Genomic DNA, 12,373 nt, shown 5'->3' with positions numbered 1-12,373 from the left:
GCAAGCATAACTTTTTGAATTGCCAGATTGGGTGAGCTGTGAATCACATTACTTGTCCACAAACACAACGTCTGCTAACAAAACAATCTCTTAAATCACTTTAGTAGTGTAGCTGGGAAGGCCGTGCTTCGCGGAGATCAGGGACGCAATGCCCATTGGGTTAATAGGGCCTCCGCCCCCATCTTACATTCAACCTAATGATGGGAAATGCATTCTTCTGTTATAAAAGCTCAGTTGGTTAAAGCGATCACTGCAGAGGTCTGTGAAACAGGACGGTCACAAAACTGAATCCTGGAAGGTACACTGAGGAATAGTGAGAGGTCTTTATAGAGCTACACGGTCCCAGGCTGCCACTAAAAGCAAGGTGAATATGCAAGTCATCAGCTGCGGCAATACAGGTAAGAGCAGTGGGGAGAAATCCACGGACAATAGTAAGGGAAAATGAACTATTAATGTAATGTCCATCGTAATCCACCAACAGCGCCCCTTTCTTCAACCCCGCCGTGCCATGCTTAACTTCACGGGCCGGGACTGCAAGTCATTATTATAAATTGGTATTATAAACAGACCGTGATAGGCTGCTGCAAAATGCACAGATGCAAAAACAACAATTTATGGACAGAATGCAGAATAATGTCATACGTTCACCCCAGTATAGAGATCAGGGCCTAAATCAATCGTTTTTTCGCTCACCATGCCATTCCAGTTTTGACCCAGCCATATGTAAATCAGTCTTGACCCTGCGCCCAATGGGAACAGTACAGCCTGAACTGCGAGGCCAGGTCCTCCCTGGTCTGGAAACAAGCATCCTAGGACCGGTTTCGGTTTTGACCCTGTGGCCATGAGGCACACAGTCAAGACTGATTTGCATATAGCCGTGTCTGAACTGGGTTGGCAAAGTGAGCTAAAGAATGATGATGGATTGAACCCAGATCTGTGACTGGGGGTGAGTGTTTGAAACGTTTCAGCACTCCGCCCATCATCTCCTTGTGTTTGCAAAATGCACAGAGACATAGGCCCATATAACAAGTCAGACAGAGCATAATTATCTCAATGAATTCTGCCTTAAATGATTTGAAGTGGGTAGGCTTTTCCCACACCAAATTTTCCGGATGTGGGAGCAAGACTTTACTTTACAGTGTGGTAATATGGTACAGTAAAAATTACGATGCTTTGGCATCCTAACCTCATTCCCTGCATTTTTTTGCCCGGGTGAGATTACAATGTTCCCCCCTGCCAGAAATAACCATCACTTCCTTCCTTACCCCTCAAACTCTCCAGTCACATTTCCCCTCCTCCAGTGGGCCAACATACATTTACCACCTGCTTAAAGGAGGTGTTTAATGTATGTGTAAACCCCGCAGAACAGGAAAGTCCAGGTGGTATTACTGACCAGGGAAAGAAAAATTGGGTATCAATAGTAATTCCTCACTGCATTGGGGTTTGCTTGTGATTGCAAGATACTAGATCAGATTTACTGGGACAATGCTCTTTAAGAATTTTAGTACCCCCTTTCAATAAGTTTCTATGTTGGCCAGTCCCTTGGTTTCACAGGATGCAAGACCTCCTTCCCTGCCTTTTCAGCCAGAGGCAATTAAAACTGAAGGTTGACATTATCCATTCTGGAACTGTCAGTTCTTTTAACAAAAAGTATGGGACTGGAAAATTAAACCATAACAGGAATGACATTCTCAATAGATCTTGCTCAATTCAGACAGAGGACAGGCAAAAGCCATTTACAGGTATTGGAGGTTTTGTTTTTATCAACGTTTCTTGTGCCTTGTGCCTCTTGGTGACGCGGTTTGCCTTATCCGCCCATTGCACATTGGGCTGGGCCCTGGTTGGGATGTGTAGAATTCCTTACAATTATAAGAGGTCCGGTGTTTCTGCACACAATTGATTGGGTGTGGGTATGACAACCCCTATTTTACCAGCTGGAACATCCTGCAGGTCAAATGACTGAGAAAAGGCTGCAATGCAGCTTGAGACTCTTCTATAGCTTCTGATCGAAATGCAGATAAGGTACCCTTGGGATGGGGGGAAAGGCGTTTGGGGCGGTGGTTGAGCATTACAGCGCCCTGCCTGCCAACCATATCCACTCCTTGCTTCACCCTAGTAGTCCCCTCCCTCCTGCCTTCCAATAGCCCCCAAAGATATTTCTAACACCTTCTCAGAGCAGGTGGTAAATGTGTGCATTGAACACAAAAAAAGGAATACCATAAGGAATACTGCCTTGTAAATCTGCGTACGCACATAAACTCCTCATTCCGTGGGGTCTAACGCTTAATCGTACATTACTGGTGGGTTGTTCCACACAATACAGGTACTTATTGATGCAGAGTTTGCACACCACCAGGGCCATGCAATTTGAAACTAGGGACATGATGAGCAACTTTCAGTGCATCGGGATAATTCAACAGGGATCAAAAGCCAGGTTATCACATCCCACCATATCCACAAATACACAGCGGGAGTACTCTACCACACTTCTGGACAGCCACTGTTTACTTTACGCTAACACCATCTAACAGGGCCTAGATCCATCAACACTCCCCCTCCTACGTCAGGAACATTTCATCCATCGATTACAACTTTATAAGTGCCTCGCTATCCACTGATCTTTGCCACTCTGATGTAGATGAACGAAATGAGTGACCACAAGCTTCTCTGAGCAATGTTCAAAATTTCCAGCAAAGCAGCATTCCAACTCATGCTGCTTGGTGCACCAACAGGAGAGGAAAGTCTCAAAGTTCCTCGCAGAATAAAATGGACAGCAAACCTTGGCCCTAAACGGACTACCTGGATAGCAACCAAAGAACCACATGCCACAGCCTTAGGCAACATGGCTCTGTTGGAACACAGAACCAACCTTCTAACTGACTTAGAATTGGCATTGAAGGGCGCCCCAGTGATCTCATCACAGCAGAAGCATAATTTTGTAACACTTTTTTTCCAAAGAGGCCAAGGAGCTGTTGGCAAGCAAGCAAAAACTCTGATAGGCCTTAAAGAAAAAACGGGACGGCAAACAAGTTCAGGGCCAAGCACTCAGAGCAGAGCACATGAAAAGAGTCTGGCTACATCCAACGAAGCAGGTCGAAGCCAAATGACTAGAAATCTTCACCTTCCTCAAAGAAAAGAATCATGCTCAGTTCTGGAAGTATAATAATCAACTGAGCAATCATACCCAGTCAAAGATAAATGGTTTAACAGACAGCGTATGGGACAACTATGTTAAGAAGCTCTACTGCCTAGATTCTGGGGAAACAAGAACATTGAGACTACCAGGGCCCCCTCACTGCCCAGGCGCACAAGTTCCCAACATCTCAGATGCCTCAGTCATTGCTACCATCAATCAAATGAGTAATGATGGGGCACCAGTGCCCAATGGGATCCTTCTAGCTGGGTTTAAATTCACCCAAACCTTTTGGGCAGGGACCTTTTGGGAAGGGGTTCCCCCGCTACTCTTCAATCATGCCCTTCTCACAGCCTCAATCCCACAGCCATGGAAAGGATCTATTCTATACCCAAAACATAAAAAGAGAGACCACACCAACCCGACCAACTATCAACTGGTAGCCTTGTTGGATCTCGATACCAAAGCCTTAGCTTGAACCCTAATGGGCGTATTGGAAGTCCGGGCAGCCGAAAATAGTATTCTTCCCTTTTCCCAGTCAGGATTCAGACCAGATAGCTCAACGGTTGGCAACATCTTTGCTCTGGCCTATCTGTCCATTCGAGCAACACAGGCCAAGCATCCCCCCATATTTTGTGGACTATAGTTAAGCTTTTGACAGAGTTGATCAGGGCACACTATGGCACAATTTAAATTCTTGGGGATCCCTTCTCAACTCCTCAAAGCCATAATGTTACTGTACCAGGGCAGGGATAAAAAACAGTCCCACCACAGCAACGGAAGAAATTCCATCTAACTGCCTAAAACAAAGCTCTATGCTGGCCCCGCTACTTTTCTATCTATACACCACTGACATGCCCAAATCTTTGGAAGGCGCCAGTCTAATAACCCCTAGACTGTGGAGCACATGTCTGCAGACTCTGCAATATGGAGACATCGCCATCATTGACCATAGGCGAACAGGCTTACAGAGGGACTGTAATGTTCTCCTCTGTTATAACTTGGAGAACAAAGTCCTGGTGAATCAGGCACAGACAAACATAATGAGGTTTGGCAAATACACATGTAAGAAATGTGCACATTGGCAATTAGGACACCAGCAAATATCCACCTGCAGAAGCTATATTTACCTCGGAGTTTAGTTCAATGAACGGGCGAAACCAGGGGTGCCGGGTATAACCACAGCCTGAAAGGCTTAAACTACCAACTACACAGTCCAACAGCTGACCCTATATTAAATGTCTTCCAAGCTAAGCTTGTACCTGCCCTGGTCACCAAGCCTTTTCTCGGAATGCTCCACTCCTGCATCATAAACTTTCAAAAAATGGTCTACAAATAAATCTTCACCTAGCCTCCAGCATGCAAGGAGGGCCAGGATGAGGCTGGAGATAGGTCTGATAAGTCCGGACCTTACCTGCCTAGGCGAAATAAAATACTACATCAGGACCTTGTTCCCTCCAGCACAATCTCTCAAAACCCAACTTGAAACAAGAAGGATTTCCATGGCACACACAGCTATTGCTATCCATTAGTGTCCTGGAGACTGAGACAACAAATCTAACCAGCCTGAATATTCCTTTGCCAGCATGGAACAAAGCTGTGTACGCGCAAGTCCTACAAGACTCATTCGAAAGTGACAGTGAAAGGCTCAAACACAGGCCGCTCTTCACAAAACTTAACGCTTCCTATATCCAGGGGAAAACCCAGCCATACTTCAAGTATTTCTTAACTGCTCGGGCTCAGAAAAAAAAACCTCACAAGACTCCTAGCGCTGCCAGTCACAGACTTTAACCCTCACTTGGCCCGCAGGGACGGGTTATCTTCCTGCAGGCTAGGTAATTACCACTCCAACTCCTGTTCCACTTGCTGGGCTGTTGCCTCCACACTGCTAATGATCAACGTGGCCTCCTAATTCCACTTTGCCAAGCCAATGGCATCACTCTATAGGAAGCCAGTGGACAAGTGCTCTTCTGAAAACATCCATCAGTCCCTAGCAAGGCTGGGAATAATTATAGACGCCATCCACGCTCCACGGTCTACAATACAACCTACTGGGTGGAACTCGAGCAAGACCAAAGAGACAAGTGGCTAAGAGGACATGAGCCCAGAATCACAGATCTTTTTAAGGGAAAAACGTATAGAGGGAGATAAAACTAGGAAAATAAAAGGTCTCTTTTGGGAGAACCTAAAGGCTATGATATCCTTCTAGCAGAAAAGGACTGGCAACCAGAGTTTGTGTCAGGGAGTGCCCACATGGCGAAGAAATGATTATGCCTGCCTTCTCGAATCACATTCCAATACATAAAAAATACACACTTGCTAGAAAATAGGCAGTGGCCCAAGCCCCTGCATTATATAAAAATCATGTAGGATGGGATGAGGATTCTGCTCATCTTAAGTGTGTACAACACTTAACCTCTGCGCACTGTTGCTTTATGCGGAACACCGCTGCGCTTTTATAAATGCTTTAACGCTTATTAAGTTTCAAAATGAATATATTTCTCACATGTTTCAACAAAATATAAATCACCACATTTTACAATAATGATCAAAAATATTGTTCAATTTTAACACAAGATCTAAACATAAGATGATCCAAATCTGGACTTTGGCGACTTGTCTTTTATGCCCAATGCATTTAAGGTTAAGTGTTGTACACACTTAAGATAAGGTTCACATAGTCAGGCACAGGGATTCAAGAACAGCCCAGGATTATTTTCAGCCAGGGTAACAGAGTTACTACAAATGTATGATGATGAGGCGTTATCCTATGTCGATGACATCTATCTTACAGACGATGACCTGGAGACTCACTTGAAAAGAGTGAACACCATAATACTTGGGTTCGCAACTGAAGGGTACAAATTTAACTTTAAAAAATCACGAATTGCCCATCTAACTGGCCTATTTTTAGGAAATGAATGATCAAGTGAAGGCAAAAGCCTAGCAGACAACTTCTTAGAGAAGTGTGTAGTACTCCAAGCTCCAAAAAACGCTTAAGAACTTCCAATCAATACTAAGTTTCCTGAATTTCGGAAGAACATACATTCTAAATTCTGCAGAGAGGGTTAAACCTCTCTACGAACTAATAAAACCTGATTTTAAACCAATTAATTGGACTCAAAAACACACGGAAATTTTAAGATTATTACAGACAGGCATGTTAACTAAAAGAAAACTGCAAAGACGCGCAAACAAACGCAACCTTGTAATCAGAGTCATCCCAGGAAGATGCGGATTCACATACCTGACCTCTAATGAGGGAGCAACTGTACCAATAGCTTACAAATCACATTTGTACACACCAGCTGAAATGAAATTCAGTTCTACTGAAAAAATTCTAACTGCGGTTCAAACTGCTGTAGCAAAAGAAAGAGCCCTAGCCCAAGGAAAAAGGATATCTGTTTTAACAGCAGTGTCAGCCCTTGAGGCGGTAACAATACCAGGCAATCTTAATGCTAAAGCTCTAGATCCAAAATGGATAAAATGGGAAACTTCTCCTGCAACAGAAGATGTGACGCACGCATTTGATCCGAAAATGAAAAAACTAGAATATCTGGATATGAAAATGAATGTCCTCTGCCGATCGAAATTCTGCCTGTCGAACATTACAACTGTGTAATCTACACGGACAGATTTGCACAACACTACGTTGTGGAAAAACAGATTTACAATGCAGCATGCGCGATTGTTAAAGGTCGCGGTCGCTTAGGTAAATTCAGACCGATGGTCACTAAAACTGAATCTCTCAGAAACTGTACAGCTCAGCGAGCTGAAATAAGATCTTTAAAGATGGCGCTAGAAAATGCCGATCGTGAATTCCCGACACTAATAGTGTGCGATTCGCATTTCTGCGTCCGATCTTACAATAATTCCATGCAGACCTGGATAAAAAACGGTTACAAAGATGACAGGTGCCACAATAAAGCATAAACAAGCATTAGAAATGCAATAGGTCTCGGATTTTTTTGAGTTGGAGCTAATGGAATTGTAAATGGCAATGTGTTTTAGCCATGTGTTAAGGAGTGTATGCATGTGGTGTGTAGTGGAAAATGTGTGTTTGATTGGAATAGTAGGAATGGTGGCATGCTGCACTTTAGATGAATATGTTTAAAAGTAAAGGGCATCATATTGCGATTGCTACAATAGTTAATTGTGGATGCGTTAACAATTGATGTCTGCACTGATGGGTGGTGGTGTGTGTGCCTGTAGAAATTGTGCACAGATGGCTGGTGGTGTGTGTGCTTGTTGAAAGTGTGCACTGACGGCTGGTGGCGAGTGCGCTTAGTGAAAGCATGCACTGACGGCTGGTGCGTGTGACTGGTGAAAGTGTGCACTGACAGCTGGTGGCGAGTGCGCTTAGTGAAAGCATGCACTGACATTTGGTGTTGTGTGTGTGGTGAAAGCATGCACTGACATTTGGTGTTGTGTGTGTGGTGAAAGCATGCACTGACATTTGGTGTTGTGTGTGTGGTGAAAGCATGCACTGACGCCTGGAGGTGTTTGTGCTTGATGAAAGCATACATTGATGGCTTGTGGTGGCGAGTGTGTGGCGGCGGGTGCGTGGCGGCGAGTGCGTGGCGGCGAGTGCGTGGCAGCGAGTGCGTGGCGGCGAGTGCGTGGCGGCGAGTGCGTGGCGGCGAGTGCGTGGCGGCGAGTGCGTGGCGGCGAGTGCGTGGCGGCGAGTGCGTGGCGGCGAGTGCGTGGCGGCGAGTGCGTGGCGGCGAGTGCGTGGCAGCGAGTGCGTGGCAGCGAGTGCGTGGCAGCGACTCTGCCGCCGGCGAGTGTGCGGTGGTGAGTGTGCGGTGGTGAGAGGCTGGTGTGTGTGTGTGTGGTGTGTGAGTGTGGTATGTGTGTGTGGTGTTTCGTATGTGGTCTTATGTATGTGTGTGGTGGACTCAGTTTGAGTGTTCGTCTCCTGCACTCACACAGTGCCCCTACACACTCCTATGCTGCTCTCCCTGCACACTCACACAGTTCACCCTGCATAGTTTACATTGTTCATCCTGTACACTCACACACTGTGCACCCTGCACACTTACACACTGTTCACCCTGCACACACACACACTGTTTACCTTGCACACTAACACACTGCAGTCACTGTCACTGCACTCACTGTTACTCTGCAGTCACTCTTCAGGCACTCTGCAGTCACATTCACGCTGCAGTCACTCTGCAGTCACACTCACTCTGCAGTCAATCTGCACTCGCACTCACTCTGTACCTGCACTCACTCTGCACCTGCACTCACTGTACACTCACTCTCCAATCACACTCACTCTGCAGTCACGCTGCAGTCACACTCACTCTGCAGTCATTCTGCACTTGCACTCACTTTGCACTTGCACTCTCTATACGCACTTTGCACTGACTCTGCACTTGCACTCACTTTGCACTTGCACTCTCTATACGCACTTTGCACTGACTCTGCACTCTCTATACGCACTTTGCACTGACTCTGCACTTGCACTCACTTTGCACTTGCACTCTCTATACGCACTTTGCACTGACTCTGCACCTGCACTCACTTTGCACTTGCACTCTCTATACGCACTTTGCACTGACTCTGCACCTGCACTCACTTTGCACTCACGCTGTACTCTGCACTCACTCTCTGTGCACTCTGCACCTGCCCTCACTCTGCATTCACTCTGCACTCACTCTCTGTGCACTCTGCACCTGCCCTCACTCTGCATTCACTGACTGTGCACCTGCACTCACTTTGCAACTGCACTCACTCTGCCCCTGCACTCACTCTGCACTCACTGACTGTGCACCTGCACTCACTTTGCAACTGCACTCACTCTGCCCCTGCACTCACTCTGCACTCACTGTCACCCTGCACTCATTTTGCAAACATTCTGCACTCACTCACACTCTGCAATTACTCACTCTCGCACTCGCACTCTCGCACTCGCACTCGCTCACTCACTCTCGCACTCGCACTCGCTCACTCACTCTCGCACTCGCACTCGCACACTCACTCTCGCACTCGCACACTCACTCTCGCACTCGCACTCGCACACTCACTCTCGCACTCGCACACTCACTCTCGCACTCGCACTCGCACACTCACTCTCGCACTCGCACACTCACTCTCGCACTCGCACTCGCACACTCACTCTCGCACTCGCACACTCACTCTCGCACTCGCACTCGCACACTCACTCTCGCACTCGCACACTCACTCTCGCACTCGCACTCGCACACTCACTCTCGCACTCGCACACTCACTCTCGCACTCGCACTCGCACACTCACTCTCGCACTCGCACACTCACTCTCGCACTCGCACTCGCACACTCACTCTCGCACTCGCACACTCACTCTCGCACTCGCACACTCACTCGCACACTCACTCTCGCACTCGCACACTCACTCGCACACTCACTCTCGCACTCGCACACTCACTCTCGCACTCGCACACTCACTCGCACACTCACTCTCGCACTCGCACACTCACTCTCGCACTCGCACTCGCACACTCACTCTCGCACTCGCACACTCACTCTCGCACTCGCACTCGCACACTCACTCTCGCACTCGCACACTCACTCTCGCACTCGCACTCGCACACTCACTCTCGCACTCGCACACTCACTCTCACTCTCGCACTCGCACACTCACTCTCGCACTCGCACTCGCACACTCACTCTCGCACTCGCACACTCACTCTCGCACTCGCACACTCACTCTCGCACTCGCACTCGCACACTCACTCTCGCACTCGCACTCTCGCACTCGCACTCGCACACTCACTCTCGCACTCGCACTCGCACACTCACTCTCGCACTCGCACTCGCACACTCACTCTCGCACTCGCACTCGCACACTCACTCTCGCACTCGCACTCGCACACTCACTCTCGCACTCGCACTCGCACACTCACTCTCGCACTCGCACACTCACTCTCGCACTCGCACACTCACACTCACTCTCGCACTCGCACTCGCACACTCACTCTCGCACTCGCACTCGCACACTCACTCTCGCACTCGCACTCGCACACTCACTCTCGCACTCGCACTCGCACACTCACTCTCGCACTCGCACTCGCACACTCACTCTCGCACTCGCACTCGCACACTCACTCTCGCACTCGCACACTCACACTCACTCTCGCACTCGCACTCGCACACTCACTCTCGCACTCGCACTCGCACACTCACTCTCGCACTCGCACTCGCACACTCACTCTCGCACTCGCACTCGCACACTCACTCTCGCACTCGCACTCGCACACTCACTCTCGCACTCGCACTCGCTCACTCACTCTCGCACTCGCACTCGCACACTCACTCTCGCACTCGCACACTCACTCTCGCACTCGCACTCGCACACTCACTCTCGCACTCGCACACTCACTCTCGCACTCGCACTCGCACACTCACTCTCGCACTCGCACACTCACTCTCGCACTCGCACTCGCACACTCACTCTCGCACTCGCACACTCACTCTCGCACTCGCACTCGCACACTCACTCTCGCACTCGCACACTCACTCTCGCACTCGCACTCGCACACTCACTCTCGCACTCGCACACTCACTCGCACTCGCACTCGCACACTCACTCTCGCACTCGCACACTCACTCTCGCACTCGCACACTCACTCGCACACTCACTCTCGCACTCGCACACTCACTCGCACACTCACTCTCGCACTCGCACACTCACTCTCGCACTCGCACTCGCACACTCACTCTCGCACTCGCACTCGCACACTCACTCTCGCACTCGCACTCTCGCACTCGCACTCGCACACTCACTCTCGCACTCGCACTCGCACACTCACTCTCGCACTCGCACTCGCACACTCACTCTCGCTCTCGCACTCGCACACTCACTCTCGCACTCGCACACTCACTCTCGCACTCGCACACTCACTCGCACACTCACTCTCGCACTCGCACTCGCACACTCGCACTCGCACACTCGCACTCGCACTCGCACTCGCACACTCACTCTCGCACTCGCACTCGCACACTCGCACTCGCACACTCGCACTCGCACACTCACTCGCACACTCACTCTCGCACTCGCACACTCACTCTCGCACTCGCACACTCACTCGCACACTCACTCTCGCACTCGCACTCGCACACTCGCACTCGCACACACTCTCGCACTCGCACTCGCACACTCGCACTCGCACACTCGCACTCGCACACTCACTCGCACACTCACTCTCGCACTCGCACTCTCGCACTCGCACTCGCACACTCACTCTCGCACTCGCACACTCACTCGCACACTCACTCTCGCACTCGCACTCGCACACTCGCACTCGCACACTCACTCGCACACTCACTCTCGCACTCGCACTCTCGCACTCGCACTCGCACACTCACTCTCGCACTCGCACTCGCACACTCGCACTCGCACTCGCACACTCGCACTCGCACACTCGCACTCGCACACTCACTCGCACACTCACTCTCGCACTCGCACTCTCGCACTCGCACTCGCACACTCACTCTCGCACTCGCACACTCACTCGCACACTCACTCTCGCACTCGCACTCGCACACTCGCACTCGCACACTCACTCGCACACTCACTCTCGCACTCGCACTCTCACACTCTGTCTCTCACACTCTGTCTCTCACACTCTGTCTCTCACACTCTGTCTCTCACACTCTGTCTCTCACACTCTGTCTCTCACACTCTGTCTCTCACACTCTGTCTCTCACACTCTGTCTCTCACACTCTGTCTCTCACACTCTGTCTCTCACACTCTGTCTCTCACACTCTGTCTCTCACACTCTGTCTCTCACACTCTGTCTCTCACACTCTGTCTCTCACACTCTGTCTCTCACACTCTGTCTCTCACACTCTGTCTCTCACACTCTGTCTCTCACACTCTGTCTCTCACACTCTGTCTCTCACACTCTGTCTCTCACACTCTGTCTCTCACACTCTGTCTCTCACACTCTGTCTCTCACACTCTGTCTCTCACACTCTGTCTCTCACACTCTGTCTCTCACACTCTGTCTCTCACACTCTGTCTCTCACACTCTGTCTCTCACACTCTGTCTCTCACACTCTGTCTCTCACACTCTGTCTCTCACACTCTGTCTCTCACACTCTGTCTCTCACACTCTGTCTCTCACACTCTGTCTCTCACACTCTGTCTCTCACACTCTGTCTCTCACACTCTGTCTCTCACACTCTGTCTCTCACACTCTGTCTCTCACACTCTGTCTCTCACACTCTGTCTCTCACACTCTGTCTCTCAC

The 12,373-nt window shown here is 49.5% G+C and overlaps 1 protein-coding gene across 2 annotated transcripts in view; it reads right to left on the bottom strand.

The window, feature by feature from the left end:
• The window catches only part of ATAD5 (ATPase family AAA domain containing 5), a 413,976-nt gene that overhangs the window by 213,327 nt on the left and 188,276 nt on the right, over positions 1 to 12,373 (bottom strand). The gene's annotated exons all lie outside the window — the stretch shown is intronic.

This window comes from Lissotriton vulgaris, chromosome 7, assembly GCF_964263255.1.
Source record: "Lissotriton vulgaris chromosome 7, aLisVul1.2, whole genome shotgun sequence".
NCBI lineage: Eukaryota > Metazoa > Chordata > Amphibia > Caudata > Salamandridae > Lissotriton > Lissotriton vulgaris.
The sequence above is the reverse complement of the archived record's forward strand: the minus strand, read 5'-3'. Positions and strand labels throughout refer to the sequence as shown.